The sequence below is a fragment of the Perna viridis genome, chromosome 3 (assembly GCF_037379345.1).
Source record: "Perna viridis isolate PV_CMFRI_1.1 ecotype Kerala chromosome 3, ASM3737934v1, whole genome shotgun sequence".
NCBI classification, from domain to species: domain Eukaryota; kingdom Metazoa; phylum Mollusca; class Bivalvia; order Mytilida; family Mytilidae; genus Perna; species Perna viridis.
Genome location: NC_142447.1, coordinates 28827857 through 28848528, shown reverse-complemented (window position 1 = coordinate 28848528; position 20672 = coordinate 28827857). Strand labels below are relative to the sequence as shown.

General features: G+C 33.4%; 2 pseudogenes; both read left to right on the top strand.

Annotated features, from left to right (window-relative positions):
- Window positions 1-10294: 10294 nt before the first annotated feature.
- Window positions 10295-10996, top strand: LOC148621743 (uncharacterized; annotated as a pseudogene).
- Window positions 10997-12810: 1814 nt separating this feature from the next.
- LOC148621742 (uncharacterized) lies at window positions 12811-13577 on the top strand (annotated as a pseudogene).
- Window positions 13578-20672: the final 7095 nt, after the last annotated feature.

Here is a 20672-nt window from a genome sequence, read left to right as displayed (position 1 = left end):
AATTTGTAGAATTACCCACTGTCATAAAACCAGAAAGAAAAGTCCGGAATGACCAAGAATCAGGCAACATCAAGATTCGAATCTTCAAGACATAGCAGCCTTTACGGGTTTAAGTAAGACACAACAAACCAGTTAACATGGCTATTAAGGTAAACAGCAATGATTACTCTCCTGTTGGACACTTACAAAAATAACTTCAGATTAGACAAAATCTGCGACAACAATGATCTCTTTATTCATTTAAAGCATTCCTCCCTAACAATTTAATTTCCAATTCAATAAGGTACCTAAAAAAGCGTTGAAAATTTTAGGCATCCAGCAAGTTCATATTTGTTCACGCAGTTTTCGAATTGGCGGAGTTACATACTAACAAGCCATAAGTTATTTCTGGGCAGAAGACAATTATAATTTTGTGTTATTTGAGTAGTTGTAATCGGAAATCCTCTTATGTTTTGAGTGGTTGTAATCGGAACTCCTCTTGATAATAGTTTTATCTAGATGCAATAGAATCATCTGTTGCCATGATTCAAACAACTGCCTGCAAACAAAACAGTAACAATTAAAAACTGTAATGAGACATTAGTACGATGAACTCCGGTGTCTTTTTAATAAATACACATATTCTCAGTACATTGCATGGAAACAAACAACCCAATAGGACCAAACAAATATGTAAGCAACCTAAAGCAGCTGAGGTTTTCACTAGTTAGCCAAGAAGTATTGCAATTAATGATGGCAGACTGTTACCCAGTTTTGAGAAACTACAAAGGTTCCATAATTGTAATAATTCAAAAAAGAATTATATATACAAAGCTGTGCACATGACCTGCTGATTATTATCTGTATATATAATGTTTGTTTGTTTGTTTGTTGGGGTTTAACGTCCGAGCAGCAATATTTCAGCTATATTCAGACGATGAACATGAAATGGATGATAAAATGAACATGAAATGATGATCAAATGAAAAGGGATGGGACACAAGGACAATGGGGTCGACAAATTTTGATTGCCACTGGAAATAGGGAGAGGTGGGTAGGGTCGGGCAATTTAGCCTCCTGTGGAAGGAACCCTATGGTTCCTACTCCGAAAGAATACCACAGTAGGGTTCTTTAACGTGCGAGGAACATGGCATCTTTCCCAACACGATGCACCACTATGATTTGCGGTCAGGTTTTCCGTATTATACCCTGACAACCCCAGCATGTAACACGCCAGGGGTACCCAATTCAACCACCTGAGGCACACATCCCAGTTACTCTGTGGGCAAAGCACCCTAGCCCCCGGCTAGGGTTCAGAGCACTATTTCTTCGCCTTTTACGACAAGCTTAGCGATGCTGCAGGCCTATTCTTTTAACACCCGGATCTGCACGGGAGTGTAGATATAATAAATGTGTAATGTAAATGGTATTGATTTTACCAGATGTTGCGATAGTGTACATGTCAAAAAGTATTTCATATATTGTGCAAAAGGCTGAACTTTCATACCTATTAAATGTACAGAAAAATATATCAATCAAGATTAATTTCATGTAAGAATCTTAGATTGTCATTGTTGAACTTTTGAGATAAAAATCATATCTGACAAAATAGATACAAAATGTATAACATCATGGGTATGGGTTAAATCTAGATTTTACAGCACGCCAAACCTCCCTATGCCATTGTAGTGTATGGTAGTCTCAAACTTTATATACAGATAGGTCTACAGATAGGTCTTGTCTAAACCGGACAAGCATAGTTTATTTTTTTTTGCACCATGTATCACATATATGAATGACATTGCCTGAACTCTATATGGATTGGAACTTTCATTTTAAAACTTTTGAAAATGTTTAACTGCGACAAAATTTGTAATTTTGCATAATTTATTTTATTATAAAATCAAAAGCACTTCTAAATTATTAATTATTTAATGTCAATTTCGAAAATTCGAAAGACATTTTGGAGACAATCAGTTCAAGACTATTATCTGAATATAATAGCATTAAAACCTATGATTTTTCAACACTGTATACTTCTATTCCCCATACTCAGTTAAAATCCCGACATAAAAACGTTATACATTGTTGTTTTTCCAAACAAAAGATGGTACACCTAGATACAAATATGTAGTTTTTGGTAGAGATTCTTTATACATTGTAAGAAATAATTTCAAATCATCTTCCAAATATACAAAGGAAGATGTTTACAAAATACTGGAATTGACTTCATATTTGTCCGGTGTGGTGGACGTGTTTCAACAAACGGTCGGCATTCCTATGGAAACAAATTGTGCTCCTTTACTTGCTGATCTATTCCTTCACTCTTATGAGGCTGACTTAATAGCTGACCTGATCCGAAAGAAAAATATCGTTTGGCTAGATCCTTTAATCTCAGTTTCCGCTATATAGATGACGTATTATCTTTAAACAATCCTAACGGGGATTTGATACATCGCATCTTCCCCCAAACAACTTGAGATAAAGGATACTACAGACACTTTGAAGTCAGCCTCATATATTGACCTACACTTAGAGATAGATGGTAAAGGAAAATTATTGACCAAACTACGACAAACGTGAGGACTTTTCATTCAGAATTGTCAACTTTCTCTTCATCTGTAGCAACATCCCTTCAGCACCTGCGTATGGAGTATTCATACCACAACTTATACGTTATGCCAGAGCTTGCCGAAACTACGCAGACTTTTTGTATCGCGCTAGAACTCTTACAAATAGGCTTCTGGAACAGGGTTATGTTGCTACAAGATTGAAGTTATCACTATGGAAGTTTTATGGTCGTCATCATAAACTCGAGGATCGTTATGGTGTATCCATCTGCATCATGAGCACTGATTTATTCAATGGATAATAGTTTTTCTTTCTTCGTTTGTCTACCCCGGACTTGACTTTTATGAGCAACTAGGCGGGTGTTTCTAGAAAAGCAGACCTACCGGTGCACCTGGTCCATGCTCCCAGTTTTTAGTGGAATCCGAGTTCTTCATTTGCTTTTGTTACTTTGTATGTATGATTTTAGTTACTTTATGTTCATTGTTTTGTATGTCTATTTTCCATGTCTGGTCTTTGTCCCTAGATTACTTTCTTTTGATTACCGGTATGATCTTGGTTCCCTTGATTACTCTTTCATTTAACATTATTTAGTTTGGAATTATTGTAATTGCAGACTTCGGACCGATCTATGTTAATGACGTCATAGTAACATGTTAGTCTATGGATAGTTACCTATCTTGCCTAGATGAAAAATAAACATTCAAATTAAATGATAACGTCATCAAATACAATTATAATTGTACTTTAAAATTAAACAAACGTAACGTTATCAATTTTCACTAGTTTCGACATTTTGGGGTCCGCAAAAAGTAAAATTACCATATATTAAAAATTCAAACGAAATGTAGTTGTTGAAATCAAACATATCATTAAACTTGTAAGACGTATGAGGGGAAATAAAAATCAATATTTCTGCTTCATAATCTCACGTTATATAAAGTCCATATTAAAACTGGGCATTTGACAGTCCATATAGCAATGTCTTGATCCACTTTGTAGATATAACAATTTCAAAAGTTGTCGGTTGCTTTTATGCTGGCTTCACGTTTTGGTCAATATTTATCATCATCATTGGTATCACTAGCTATTTATTGCGGGCAGATAGAGTATTGCGATCGGTCGTGATGTTTCAATATTTTTCATTTTTATTTTGGCTGCTCTAACAAGTCCATCACCTCCTTGTTATGATTTGGTGACGATGGCCATTGTCTATGTTAGTCTCGGCGATTCATGTCCAACATTAATGTTTTGTGTGTTGTTACCGTATGCTTTGGGGAATGTTCTAAGTGAGATTAGATAGTCATGATTCCACCTTCACAAGATATGTTCAATAATTTCACACTGTCTCCTTTTCCGTTTTTGAAATGATGTTTACTAATTTTAGCAGTGCGTTCGATTCCTCAAATTCAAAACAGGGTTGTGGGCCTTCTAAAGAACTAGATTACCATATGCATGAAGAATATAGCCCGGGAAGAAGTCGATGGTGATATTTTCTTCGTGTGGTGATCTACTATACCACCATCAACTGCAGGCAACATGTGTTATATTTCACTATATATCTTGAAAAATTCTTAAAACACTCTGTTACATATTGTATAATATAAACTGGTAGAAAGATCTTATTCATTTTTGAACAAATCGTCACGTGTCTCCTTTGCGTTTTTTTGCCAATATGTTGTCCTAAACTGATATTTTCTTTATTTGTCATTAAAAAAAATCTATTTGTCAACAAATTTTCGTCTGTTGTTTTTGGATTTGCGCGTAAAGATAACAAGCAGAGGATGAAACGGAACAGGGGGAAAGATTTCCGATTGTAGTGATGGTATTTTTGACGGAAGGATAGTTTTCATGCAGAAGGGTGATATTCAAGAAGAAAGTCGGGTATATAAGATTGAAAAAAAAAAAACAAAAATTAAATAAAAAGAATGTTATATGAAGTATAATATTACTTATTAACCCAAGTTTAAGAAGTTTTAATCGATTCTTTCTTAGTGAAAAGTTATAATGACAAGTGAAGCTCTTGTTAAAACTGATTTAATCGACTTCATTAGAAAACAATAAATGTTTTTGGGTATGATTAAGATATATGTTTGATAAAACGAAGGGCAATAACAAAATTACCGAACTGATCAACTTCAGGCAACGGTCAAAAGGAGAGTCATTGCAACAAATGGCGATATCAGGATCAATACCGGAAAGTTGAAAACCTCCGACATGTTATGCGTATTTCCGATAGAAATGGTTTAAACCAGGTTTTAAAGCGCGCTAAGTTTACCACTCGCTTCTATAGGTTAATTATTATCAGTATAACACAATACAAATATGACAGCACGAAGTATAAATCGGTAAAAAGCAGTATTTAAAACAATACAACAGATATGAACAATAGATTGGTGAAATTAAAATAAACTAAACCCAATTAAAAGATGAATAAAAGGAGGCAAGGTGCGTGCGAAAAAAATGTATATTCTAAGGATAATGGCTTAACAAAGAAAATAGAAACACACAAAAAAGAACACGGAGTAACCAAAATTACACGTACAAATAAACAAAAGTAAATGAGCAACCCAGAATCCACTAACAATTGGGAGCATATATAAGGTGCACCGGTGGAGGAAGCGTCCTCAGCATTTCTAGAAACACCCGCCGAGTTGATTATATAATGTCACGTCGGGTGTAAAATGAAATAAGTCTTGAACATTGTGAGAGAGGCCCCAAGTTCAATAATGAAACAGTTACATACGGTAAAAAATAAGGAAAATTTTATTTTTGACATTATGAAAATCATATATAATCATATTTTCAGATTTGAATATTTCTCAAGAAGATCTATGCGGACCACCGTTTTTGGTGCGGGGCGTGGTTGAATATAATTAATTTGGACAGGGAGTATTATGTCATTTTTGCGGGGGTTTCGTGATTTCCATCAAACTTTGGTGACTGTTTGGAAACAAACAATTTATTGGTTGTACAGAAACCTGTCAAGCGTAATCAAGGGAACCAAAGTTATAGCGGTAATTAAAAGAATGTAATCCAGGGACAAAGACCAGACGTAGAAAACAGACATACACAACAAAACATAAAGTATCTAAAATCATATATACAAAGTAACTAAAGCAAATGAGCACCTCGACTCCACTTAAAAATGTGCTTTTTGAGTATAGGGGACCAGGCTTTCCTAAAATTGAAGATGTAGGTACGAAGTGTATTGTTATTGTCTCTATTTATGTTCTTTAAATAAATCTGAATCTTCACTTAGAACAATGGCTGTTTTAGTAACTTAATACAGACAATGATTCTACGAATAATTGTTATGTATATAAGGTGTCAACCAAACATTTCCATCTCAAGGCGATATTTACAGACTCCCAAAGACAAAGTGATATGCTGACAAATACCATGCGCTATTAAATTTAATGATTAATGTTTTGTTATTCTTTTTCCATCTTTAATATTGATATTCACCTGTATCCATACATAATAACACATTATAAAGTAAAATGAATGACAGTTTTATAAATAAAATATATGATACATAAACCTGCACCACTGAGGAAGTCTATCACCAAAACATATATTGCACCAATTATTAGAACATTGTAATGCAATTATTTCCATTGATTAATACAACGATATAGGTAGAATGGTAACTGTCATTTACCGAAACACTATGAATTAACTGAAATTCCACACTTGGCAAATATTTAAAGAAATTTCGTTCAATACACTTTTTTTTTTATGAAAATACTAAATATTTGTGTAAGACACAAGATGATATATTTAAACAGAAAGTCACTGTTCCCATATAATACATTTTATCAAGTTTATTTGATTACATTTAAATTGTCTTTCATTTTTTAACATTTGCACACAAACTTTTCACATAAGTAACTTTATTTCAAAGTTTAAATGAAACAACTTCGTATAAAATATCACTTTTACGCACAACAAGGCTGCCATTGATAATAGATGAAAATAATCCTAATTTCATAATAAAAAACTGCATTTTAAAGAATATCCCTTTTACACAGAACTGACTGTAACTTGAAATTTATCAATAATTAGCGCATTGCCATTTCCAAAATATTTTACGGCTATTCCAAAATGACTTTCAAATGATTTACCCCTTATTCATAGACATGCTCCTATAAAGTAAGAATTATCTCTCTTTTGCAGTCACTTTTTAAGAATGCTAAATACTAGTGCCTCAAAGCCACATTTAAGTATACTCAAGAACCTTCATAGTGTGAATGCACTGTATGCAGCCTAATAATATACTTAAACACTTAAACACGTATATTGTGTGTTATTGAATGAGTAAAAGATAATCGGAATAACTTAGGCACACCCTGTCTATTGTTGAAAAAGTATCAGAAAGTCGAAACTCCTTAAACACTAAGGCTCCATTTTTAGTATTTAACATGGTAGCTACATTGATGTACCTAATTTGAAATACTTTAGTAGATCTTATCGCGGCTTGATTTCGCTTTCTATTTTGAAATATGTTTGTTTTTAGCCTCTCCTGTACATACTTTATTTTTGAACAAATTGGAAGTCTTCAACTTCCTCAGTATTTGGTTCTTATGCTGCAGTTGAGAAGAAACTCATTGAAGCACGTATACAGCATACTGAAGTATTTATATGATTGGTCTTTCCATTTATAACAAGTCTATTTCGTGAATATCATGGGTGGGGCGATTGTGAATTTGAATGTTGAATGGGGTATTTGGCACTGGGGGAGATAATTAGGGAATGAGGTAATTACGTAGGGAAATAAGTGATTTGAAAGTTTACCTGATAGAGTATGGTAGGTAGTAATTGAGTTATCAAATATATATTTTTCTTTATTTTGAAATAATTTAAATGGGAATATATCTAATTAATAGAAGTATCTACGTGCAATAGCATGAAATGGGTATTTATAAAATTAAAACCTAAACTAAATTAGAAGATAAAAAAGAACAACAACAATAAAACCAACAAACAAACAAACAAAACAAACAAAATGAAAAAAAAACAAAACAAAAGAACAACATAAAAAACAGAAACAAAAGAATAAAAATCGCGGATGAAACAAAAATATACAGTCCGCTTCAAAAAAAAAAATAAAACAAAAACAAAAACAAAAATGGGAGATAAGAGGACATTCACTGCACAAATTAGAATACATATAACATAATGAAAAATATTTTGGCACTTGAACAATTAAGCATTTTCTGCAAGTCTATTTGGAGTATTTTTAAAGGTATAATCAATCAATTCAATATACTTTTTTTCATAAATGTATCATCTTAGTCTGTCTTGATTATTTGAAGAAGTAATATTACACCCATACTCGCAACGGTCACATAAATCATTGTTTGCTGGTGCCAACCTGACGTCAAGCCAGCAATTAAATTTGGGCTATAGCTTTTCTGGTCAGTATCAATCAAAAAACCCGTAGAAATGTATAAAATCAGATATTAATCATTTTTATTTTAACAATATTATGACAAGACGTAGGATGGAGTGAAATGTCGTTTCTCTTTTTATTTAATTATGCAATGGTTATTTTCAATTTGTTTTATTGTCTTTTTCCATAATGTCTGACATTCATGTTCACATATTTCTTTATGTGCTTCTATTGTCAAAGAATCAATAGAATACCGTGATCTTTCATCTAACATCATACTTAATTGTTCCATTAATTTGTACCGTAGATGAAGGAAGTAATAAAATTGACAAAGAAAACACAAAAACTAACAACATTCTTTATTTCGTATTTCGATTATCGCAAAAGTAAATGCATGCAATAATTTAGAAACTTAAAGTATTGCTTAAGTTGTGTGCAGTGAGACGCGCTATAGTAAATTTTTGTCAATAACAATTGCATTAAATTTAAAATGCTAGATAAAATGTTGATTTATCGCTTCTTAGCCCAACGATAGAACGAAAACGAATAAAAACAGAAATGAACGGATTTAACACTAATTCATATAGTTAATAGTTGATTTACAAAAACAAAACAAAAACAAACAAAACAAAAAGAAAACAAGAAAACAAAAGAAAACAAAGTAAAAAAACGAACTTAGGGGGTCTACATTAATGTCGCCATTCATTAACCTTTTACTTGAGCGTTAAAGTTTCCAGCAATGCTGTTAAATTTAAGAGCAATCTATTGTTGTTTAATTAATCGTGTTTCCAAATAAGTTTATTAGCCAATCGAATAGCTCTACACATATCACATGCATTATTAGAACATTCACAAAACAATTCCATAACATCAAAAAGTCTTATTTAGTTTTGCTTGGAAAAATGCTTATATGGGTTACGACGACTTCATTTTCTATTGATATGTGTCATAAATGATATTTGGAACATTTTGATTCCACCCGGACATCATATTTTTACAAATTGGTGGTAACGACGCCTCCACTCAGTCTAGATCAGCTGAACAAATCGCTATTGACATTTTTCCTCGGCCCTGTACCGTGTTCATTGTCTTCAGATTCGCTCTGTTGTGATTGGCCAACTTATACCTCCTGTGAAGAGAGAACTTTCTCTGATTACAACCGGAAAATAAAGGAGAAAAACGATTTGCTAGCAAGGAAAATTGACGAGGAGAAGAATGAGAACCTAAAACTTTGGCACCACCGTGGGTTTTGGAAAAAAACTTTTGTGCCATAATGGAGTTCATTTGAACCATTTTGGGATAAGGAGTTATCTTAAACGTCTGCGGTCTGATGTTTTATATGCAACAACTCATTGATATTCTACTAGTAGGTATATGTGTAAATTTGTACGAATTTAATCACGATAGTGCTCATAATGTGGGTATGATTGTTTACATTCTAAGCATCATGTTAGTTCCTCACAGTGTAGGCTTTGAAATGTTAAAATAATTTCTCTCTAGTGTGAAATTGTTTAGTGTAGACAGCAACTCGTAAATAAATTATCTCACAATGCGCGACTGCTTACAGTTTAGGTATTAGCAACTTGTAAATTAATTATCTCACATTGTGAGACTGCTTACAGTGTTCGTATACATACATGTATGTTTATCATCAAGTTTCTCATAATGTGAGACTGCTTACAGTGTAAGGTATTGTAACTTGTGCTTTTGGTCATCACACTGTGTGAGATTGCTTACAGTGTAAGCATAGCATGTGTATGTTACAAATGTATAACATCTCCGTGTGAAACTGCTTACAGTGTAAGCATCCCACAATATATTATTTACTCTCTAGGAGGGTACATGCTAATGTAGATAGGAGAGAAGCACAGAACAAAAACGTAATCTTTTATTTTATATTCATTGCCATACATGTACATGTTCCACTGCATATTCATGATTTCTTATGATGAGTTTAATACACTCACAGTGTGAGCTATATTTTATTGGTACATTTTAAGATATCCATTTACGATGAAACACATATCCATGCAGGAATCATGTACATGTACAATATACATGCACACACATTATTTTCATGTATAAAATCAAAGGTGAATAAGAACGTTCATAGATATATATTCAGCTTGTTATATTCTGTTTTAGGTGCCCATCCATGATACATTGAATACAAAATTTTGTGATTCAGTATTTAAAAAACGCCACGGAGTAATAAGAAGCAAACAAATTCAGCTACTTCAGCTGCGGAGCCACCTAAGAAAAGATCAAAGGTGTACATATTGATTATACCTTGTTAGCAGCGGAAATAATTCGCCAACAAAATGAAGAACAATCTGCCCAAAATCTTACTACATGGTCACACCGGATAATGCAGAACCATCAACTTTAATAAACAATGCTGAGGACGTACAGTCCATAACTGGCGTAAACACTCTAGGTCGACGTAATGTCAGTGAACCATCAGTACAAAATATTGTCAATGAAATATTTTTAGGTGAGCCGCCATTAAACTCTGTCAATATGCAATATACACCCCAAATCAAAGTGGCGGATGGTATCCCATTAGGGGGCCACTATAGCCAAAAAGGTGAAAGAAAAAAATTGGGTTGATGAATTTATTGAATTGAATATGCGTTCACCTCATTATGAGTGTGACCCATTCAGTTTGCTGGTTAGCTATAAAAATTTTCCATAATTTACAGTAGTAATAGAAACAAAATACCACATACTATTAGTCTGTGGACTACAGAATTCCTAATTTTTATGGACATCTATATTGAAAAACGTCCTGAAGATGCTAGGCACTTATTAAAATATGTGCACAACATCCGGGAAATGTATGATTTGTATGGAGGTTTTATGACGAAAGATTTAGGCGTTTACGGGCTTCCATGGGGGAAAATTGTGGACGAACTTTACACTAAAGCAGCAAATGCCTGCAACAGTCAAAGGGATGCACCCCTTTTTCGTCTCCAAACCCATACAATGGTACACCCCAAATCAGACCTAGGTCTGACCACCAACTCAGTGGGTAAAAACTTGCATTTCCTTTAATGAGGGACAACAGTGCAGAAAACCTTGCCCATAAAAACACAAAGGTCCCCATGCACGTTACCAGTGTAGTGTATACAAAGCTCAAACCACCCAAGGTTCAGCATCACAACTTTCCAATAAAACTACAGTTACCCACACAGGTACTAAGTCATTTACCAACACCAGTAAACGCTAGTAATTTAAACTATGAGTTACAGAGTAATCAAGGGAACCAAGGCCACAGCAGTAACCAAAAAACTCAATCCAGGGACAAAGACCAGACACGGAAAACAGACATACACAACAAAGAACACAAAGCAACCAAAATCATACATACAAAGTAACAAAAGTAAATGAGCAACTCGGACTCCACTAAAAACTGGGAGCATGGAACAGGTGCACCGGTAGGGTAAGCGTCCTCTGCTTTTCTAGAAACACCCGCCGAGTTGCGGGGTAGACAAACGAGGAAAGGAAAACTATGACCCGTTGAATAAATCAGTTTTCATGGTGCTGATGGATACACCATAACGATCCACGAGTTCATGATGACGACCATAAAACTTCTGTAGTGATGACTTCAATCTTGTAGCAACATAACTCTGTTTCAGAACAGGGTTACAATCAATCACTTCATCAAAAGCTTGCACAGGGTTTTAAAAATGTTTTTTCTATAGGCTGCATGGGAAAAATCAACCAGTTACCTGCACAAATCACTTATCATTGATAAACAAACAGGTAGTATATGAAAAAATAGGAGGTAATTCATGGTATGATTGCAGGTCCATTTGCAAGGCTTCCTATTCAAAATTGTATATGCTCTCCACAAGATGTCCAAAAACGCTGATGGAACATTTCGTCTCATTCATGATTTGTCCTTCCTAAAAGGTAGGTCTGTCAATTGATGTATTCCTTTTGACAACTCTGCAGTTACCTATGACATTATGGATAAAGTGGTAAAACTGGCTAAATATTATGGGCATAATGCATTAATGGCCAGAACAGACATAGAAAAAGCTTTTCGAATTGTGTCTATTCGCCCTTCATCTCTCATAGGGCTTTTGAATTTTGCTTGTTCTGTTGTTTGTCCTTCTGGTCGAGCATTTCTACGCCGATTGATAGATTTGATCATTGGTATTTCCAAAGCACACCATTCCATTTGGCTTACTTCATTAGCACATGCCGATATAAAAATATGACAATAATTTTTTGAATATTTTAATGGTAAATCAGTGTTTTTCGAGGATGCCTGGTTCTCATCAAATCAACTTTACTATATACACATGCATCAGGCTACATTGGATTTGCAGGTGTTTACAATAGAAGTTGGTTTGCAATGGCTTGGCCTAGCCATTTAACAAAGCATCAGATAGCAATAAAAGAAATGTTTCAAATAGTTGTCGCATTGGAATTGTGTGGACAATTTCTGTCAAATAAAAAAAAGTATTATTTCTGTATGAAAATATGGCCTTGCTGTAGAATATAAACAATCAAACATGCAAACAAAAAATTTTAATGACTTTAGTACGTCGTTTGGTTTGTATTGCTTTAAAATATAATATGTGGTTCAGAGCAAAACACATTCCTGGTAAATATAATATTATTGATGACAATCTTTCACGTTTGCAATATCAGACAGTTTTCACAGTTGCTCCTTGGCTGGAAAAGAGGTCAGTGCAGATCCCACCTCAATTGTTACGAATTTAACAGTTGAGGCACGAAGTTTGATTCGGTCATCTCTAGCACCTAGCACAAGAAGATTCTATCTCAAAGTTTTGGAACAAATCTTGCATTATATTGGAAGTCAAAATGCGAAACTTCCAATTCCATTATCCGCCATGGCAAACTATATTGGACATTTATTCAAGGAGGGTCTTAATCAACCATTAATTCCCATGTTTCTACTGTCAGTTTCGTACATAAAATATTGAACATTAATGATCCAACTTCCATGTTTATAGTATAAATGCTTAAAGGTTGTGAAAACCAAACACCAGCTACATCAGGCTCGAGATTGCCAATTACTAAGGATTTGTTAGGAAAACTGACAGTGTGTGCTTTCTGTTATTAAGAATTATTTTCATCAACTTCTGTTGAAAGCTGTATTTTTAGTTGCTGTTCATGGACTTTTTTAGATTAGGAGAAATAAATGCAGTCTGTACATCAAAGGAATGACATCACTTTTACATGGAATAAAGACATTTTAACAGGAGTAAAACTTACACTTTGGTTTTTCAAAAACAACAAAACCAACAAACCAATGACCATTTTCCTTCCCTGTGGTTCATTACAAAATGACAACCTCAATTGTCCAGTTTTCAGTCTTTATACATATACCACAGTCTTCAAACACACATGTGGTCCACTTTTTCAGCATGTAAACGGTCATGCTTTGTCAACCCAGTGTGCTACTGAACATCTGCACAAACTTGTTACATTTTCAGATTTAGACCAATCAAACTACAAGGGCCAAAGTTTTCGAATAGGGGCCGCTACCCATGCAGCCAGTAAAGGGTACTCAGAGCAGTACATACAAAAAATTGGTCGTTGGAATTCAAATGCACTGCAGCGGTACATACGCATTGACACTCTTTCTTTGGGCTAAGTGATACATATTTAGCATGAAAGGAGGTCAGGATTTTCCTGCTCCTATGTTTCTGATGTACATCTAATTATATTTGTTATATTTGTTACTAAGTAGTAGATAAATATTATATAACATGCTTTTTTTATGAATTATGAACCAGTTTATTTTCATGTATATGTACATTGTACCTGTCATTATGTGCAGTCATTATGAACCAGTTTATTTTCATGTATATGTACATTGTACGTGTCATTATGTGCAGTCAAAGTTTGGTTATATGTACATGTATTTGTAATACCTGTGTGCATGATTATAGAATCATTAGAATGTCTCATTAAGGCCAGGAGTTGCCTGCTCAATTTCAGTGGACCATTTGTCTGCTATGTTTCTGATGTACATTTAGTTATAGTGGTTATATTTGTATCTAAGTAGTAGTTAAATGTTGTAGAACATGAATTTTAATGATTTGTGAACCAGTTTATTTCCATGTATATGTATGTGTCATTATGTGCACTCAGTGCTGGTTACATGTACATGTATTTGTAATACCTGTTTGTATAATTATAGAATCATTAGAATGTCTTTTTGAGGCCAGGTGTTGCCTGCTCAATTTCTCTCGACCGCAATTGTACCATTAAGTGAGGCCTGGATATGCCTGCTCACTGTTTTTCCTTATGTTTTTGTTTTTGAACTAACATGTATGTACATGTATATTTTGCCTCAGTTGTCACATGCTACACTTAGGTTTACATGGATATGAAATTATTGAATTGATCTTTTTTTTCACTAACTTTAGTTATTGTAATTCCACCCGTGTTACTTAAGTTCATGTATATATTTTCAATTGTTATGGAAGCACTACCTGAAATTAGGATTTGCCTGCTCAGTTGACAATCTATATAAAACGCCTGTGTTTATTTTTGTATTATGTATGTACTTGTTTTGTATATGTATCAGTTAATTATTCTTGTTGGCGGCTCACCACCCAGTGTACAGTTGTATCATATGCACATGTACCTATGCTCTATATAGGTTTTTCATAAATTGGGATTCTAAATTCCTCCTTATTTAATTACTAAAGGTCCTACAAATGTTTCCTAAGGTGGCGTGGCTGCAAACATTATTAAATAAATGATTTTGCTTTTGTCTTTTTTTTACGCCAGCTTTTTTATATGATGGCTGTTTTTGAGGGAGCTTACTAAATTTATAACTGATTTTTCAATTGTGAGTTAGCTCCCTTTGTCTGTGAATAATAGTTTACGTCATTTTATTTGATAAATGACCTTATGATCGGAATATTGTTATTATTGTCCACATTTGAGCCAACAAAATCATAGCCAGTCATTTAGACAACATTTTAGGATATGGCAGACATAAAAAATAACAAACAAACAAACGGTAAAGTAAGTAGAAAACGGCAAAAATAGCAAGAAAAATAATTTAAAAATGTATGGCTCAGTGCGATGCATTTAGTTAAACTAAGTCTACACTTTACCTGCAATGAAGTATTCAATTATAAATGTATAACGACATAACTATCCAGACTTTTTGTCCCGCGCTAGACTTGTTACAATTAAGCTGCTGGAACAGGGTTATGTTGCTACTAGATTGAAGTCATCACTACAGAAAGTTTATGCTCGTCACCATGAACTCGTGGATCGTTGTAGTGTATCTATATATGTAGCATGCAAACTGATTTTTTGAACGTGGCATTGTTTTCCTTTCCTCTTTCGTTGTGTTTTTCGCTAGAATCTTTGTTCCCTTGATTACCCTTCCAACAGCATTACTTAATTCAAGCCTTTTCAAAATGAGAAACGATATTAAATCTCTATGGATAGGAGATGACGAAGTATTACTACAAACTATTCTCTGTTAAAAAGAGTATATATAAAAATCTAATTTCAATTTTTTTCTTTTAAAATTTGATTTAAAGTCGACTTTGTGTTAAATCTTTTTCACATTTATCAATACTAATTACAAAAATAAACCTAAAAAGTGGGACGCATTTAGGAAGAGAACATATCAAGCAAGTCCTGTATGAAACTCATTTTTTTCTTTTTGATCTATAATACTCATAAATTACTGAAACGATTAAAATTGCATTAAGCATTGAAAGGTGTATTAAATTTATAACGGTTTTAAGCGCCACTTTCAAACGCAAGGTATTCCATCATAACAGGTTTTGCACAGAGTTCTGGCAATAGACGAGTTTAATTATACTAGGACGAATGTACTTTAAGACTTTTAACGAATAGACAACAGTAGAAATATGTCATCCTAAATTAGATAACATAGAAACAATTAACATAATTGCACGTTAAATCGTTTTATATCAGCTATATATTAAAGGAGGCGAAATTAAAATTTGTAATAACAAATCTTGAATTGAATTTAAGTGTACACTTTATGTTATTAAAATTTGATATAATACCACCATCTGATGTCGAAACTGGTAGTGTAGTCGGTCTATCGAATATAATTAAAAATTACGTACGATTATATAGATACTAGCCACACTTACATAGCATTATTACATCAGCAACAACTTCAAGCATGACAACAAAGAGAAAGCATTTGTTAATATTGTTGGTGTTCTGTAAGTGGATAATGCAAAGAAATTCCTTTACCACGCTACTTTGCATAATTGTTAAACATTTCATGGCAATATTCAATTCGCAATACGAAATACATATATGACCTCAGAATATACGTTGTTCTTCAACACTTGTAAATGATATTTTGATTCTATTTTCCCCTTCTGTGTCTCAGTTTTTGCCTCAAAATTGTTGTAGTATGAACCAACCTGTCCTTTGATACTACATGCACAGCAATCGTATGATCACTTCATTTAATTTTCGTCTGAGTTTTAATTATATATTTTGGAAATAACGTTACAGTATATTAATTGCGTAGATTAAACACACACCATTAAAAGAAAAATTACACGTTTTAATAAATATTTAGACACTCTAACCATTGGATTTTAATTATTTTAACTTACACAGTTCACATTTTTCTCAAGCAATATACTAAAATACCTCGGAAAGATTCTTTAATGAATTACGTAGAATGAACTGCAAAGCCCTTTCATGATAAACGGAACAAGTATTAATGAGTATTAAACAATAAGACACACTATCATATATATCACTTCAGAAACTGATACACAGTTATAATAAAATACCTTTTGCACGATGGAAGGTTGAGTGCTAAGTAAATGAATGGTGTAATGTTTTTGTATCTGATCGTCAATTTTGCCAAGCAATTTTCTTTTAGACCTTAGTAACACGCGATGCCACGTCAAAGGATATCCACTAGTATTATCGTGAAACAAAAAATCAAGGTCCGACAAAACTAAATACGTTTAAATCATTGTACAACAGTTGTACAATTGAAAAATAAAAAAAACAACCAAAATTGTACTTTGTTGAACGTTAAACTGCCTGTACAAAGTCAGGACTATTGCAGTGGTTTCCAACTTACCGGTTTCTACCCTGATATTGCCATTTGTTTTACGGTTTTTCCTTTTGACTGCTGCCTAAATTTAATCAGTACGGTAATTTGTTTATACCCTTCACGACCAGCGAAAAAAAAAATAACGAACAATTTAAATATTGCATTATTGCCTTTTCTTCTTATGAGTGAGATTTATATGCAAAAGAAGGCTTACTACGTTTATGTGGACTATTTAATTAGTTTTAGGAATGCTCTCGATCGCAAACAAGTCGCTGTTTCGACTGAATCGCCTCATAGTCAACTGAGTAGTTATGAGCACAAGTACTTTTTTTCATTTTGTCTTGCTTGTGTTGGTCCTACGCCCAAAACAACATTGTTTTTGTCCGCAACACATATTACATCCAACGTTTATTATCATATGAAGACGTAGAATACAATTGCAGTAATAAGACCTATACTGCTACCACAAAGACGAGATAGTCGAAAACCATAAATCTGTGCTATCTTCTTTTGGTATCTCTACCAAAGACAATGATTGTGATCTACCCTCTATGTACTGGATTACTGAGCTCCACAAACATTAATATAAAAAACGCTACATAGCTTGATCTGCAAATTGTTCCACCAAACCTCTTTCAAAACTCTAACTTCAATACTTGCAGCTGTCAAAGAGGGTCTCCAGTTCAACCAAGAAGCTTGTTAGTTACGTAGTGGTATTAATTCAATGAGGATCCTGAAAAATTTGAAAGATCTTCTGGAAACCATCAATTTAAGATTATAATCAAAATACATTAGCATTAAAACACCATGGATTCGTGGAATCGTTACGGTGTATCCATCTGGCCCACGAAAACCTATTTTTGAATGTGTCATAGTTTTGCCTTCCTCTTTCGTCTACCCTGGACTTGACTTTTATGAGCAACTCGGCAAGTGTTTCTAGAAAAGCGGAGGACGCCTACCTTACCGGTACACCTGATCCATGCTCCCAGTTTTTAGTGGAGTCCGAGTTGCTCATTTACTTTTCTTACTTTGTATGTATTATATTGGGTATTTTATGTTCTGTGTTGTGTGTGTATGTTTTCCATGTCTGGTCGTTGTCCCTGGTTTACTTTCTTTTGATTTCCGCTATAATCTTGGTTCCCTTGATTACTCCTGTATAGAAACCAAATCTCACGTGCCATCACATATGCAATCATTTTTATTCATGGTTGAATATCTTAATGGACTATTATGTACCGTATAGCGGGAATGTTTCGCAAGGTACCAACGAAAATGACCAACTATACCGGAGTATAAACGTTAAACGTAATACTTATTGGATTGATGTAGACATACACAATTGTAAAACACACTCGAATAGAGAAAATTTAGGTAATGTCATATCCTGTATTTTAACGAGAAGGATAGACAACGAAATATACCTGGAGTTAAAGGTGCAATTAGCACTATTATATTGACTAACGTATGGTGGCAAAAACAAACACATTGTATTTCCTCTTACATTATTTATTTGGGAAATAATGCAAACAAAAAAATGCCTACAAAAACGTTAAGAAATGTTTTTATGTGTTTAATGTTCAACTTTAAATATTTTTTTCGATAGGTTTTGGCACAGCTTTTAATTTGTTTTTAAATTAACCATAGCCTCTTACGTAAATTTTTTTTGCGTGATCAAAATGAAAAACACAAAACTATAAATCGTTCTTAGATAGTAAACGTATTCTAGTGTCTATACATAAGAACAACGAATTAAGAGGAACTAATTACGAAACAAAATTGTTCTGAACTCAAAGAAAAATACAAAAATACCATCATATATATTGCAGATTTCGATATGCTACACACATACACGTGTTTCAAGGAGTAACCTCTCATCAGGAGCATTATAATAAAATATATAAAATCTAAATATAAAAAAAAACATTGTATACAAGATAAGTAATAAAAACATGATAAACATTTTCCACAACACCAATATGAAGGAAGAGAGCTAAATATCACAAACGTTAATTTAAACTTATGTTATGTTGTTGTACTTATTTCCTCTTCAGATATTTTTGTACATAGTATGTACAAATGTTTATTGAGATTAACGCTGGCACAGAACTTGATATACTTCTCGAGTATTTAGGAAATGTTTCAAATTATTTAATGTTTTATACAAAATAACCTGATTTGCGACAGTTTACACTATATAGCGCAAAATTTAAAACATTCTTTATAATTAATGTCTAATGAATGACAGTACAAATATTGATACTAAACTAAATTAAACTAATCAAACGTTGTTATGCTTGGGATTATTTGAATTGCGGAGTGCAAAACAATCGACGTATGGTAGGTGACGTCATGGTATCAAACCAGGTTATACAACATAACATGGTTTGCTTTAAGAGAATCATGCAATCAAAAAAGTTGTTACAAATTTAATTAAACTACTATTGTATGAAAAAAAAATTCACAATCAGTTAATAACTTGGTTTCAGTTTTTTTGTTTGCCAAAATAGCAGAATAAAACTCGGTAATATAAACTATATATTTATTGACCAAATATTCAATCAAGTCATAAACAAATTGATTGCCCCGGACTTGACTTTTTATGAGCAACTCGGCGGGTGTTTCTAGAAAAGCGGAGGAGCCTACATTACCGGTACACCTGATCCATGCTCCCAGTTTTTAGTGGAATCCGAGTTGCTCATTTGCTTTTGTTACTTTGTGTGTATGATTTTAGTTACTTTATGTTCTTTGTTGTGTATGTCTGTTTTCCATGTCTGGTCTTTGTCCCTGGATTACATTCTTTTGATTACCGCTATAACCTTGGTTCCCTTGATTACTCCTTCTATTGCAAAAAAGTGGGAGAATGGACCAGGTGTATCGGTAGAGTAAACGTCCTCTCCTTTTCTAAAAACACCAGCCGAGTTTAAAGTATACAATAAATGCCCTTTCATACGACCTCTCCTACAATTTGATGTTCAAATTAAACACAAAATATAATGCTTTGCGGTTGAAGACATCTTTAACAGAGACTATTATAAATGTGAAGAAAATGTTTTGATTTTTCATCATGAAAGTTAAGAAGTTGCATACTGAAAGGACAGTTGTTCCGGAAACTGACAATGGAGATATTCATGTAACGAATCCAACTGAGTAGTTTTATTCTTTCACATGCTTTCTTCAAAGGAATGCCGTCTTTGATACATCGGTAAAGAAATTTTAAGTTATCTCAGTTTATCAGATACTTCAATATTTGTTGTACAAACCCTCAGTCGTGAGAGCATTAAATGGCATTTAATGTAATAGTTGTTAATTTAAGCATCCGAAGTTAAAGAAATGAAAATAAGTTAACATAGCTTGAAAATCCTAAACATTTCTGTATTTGTAAAAATGTAAAAACATTATTTCAAAGTTCTAAACAAACAACAAAGCAGTTGAAATAAACATCATTCGTTAGTTTTCAATATGATTCAGCTAGGCTATGCAGTACATAAACACATAAATAAAGGAAATCAACACTCAAAATTAAACTAAACTGATATATACATGACTGGATACCCATCACTATCATATATTTGTCCGCATCAATATATCCAATACGTAAATAAACACCAAGCAAGTTAACGAGTAATCAAAGGAACAAAGATTCTTACGGAAATCAAT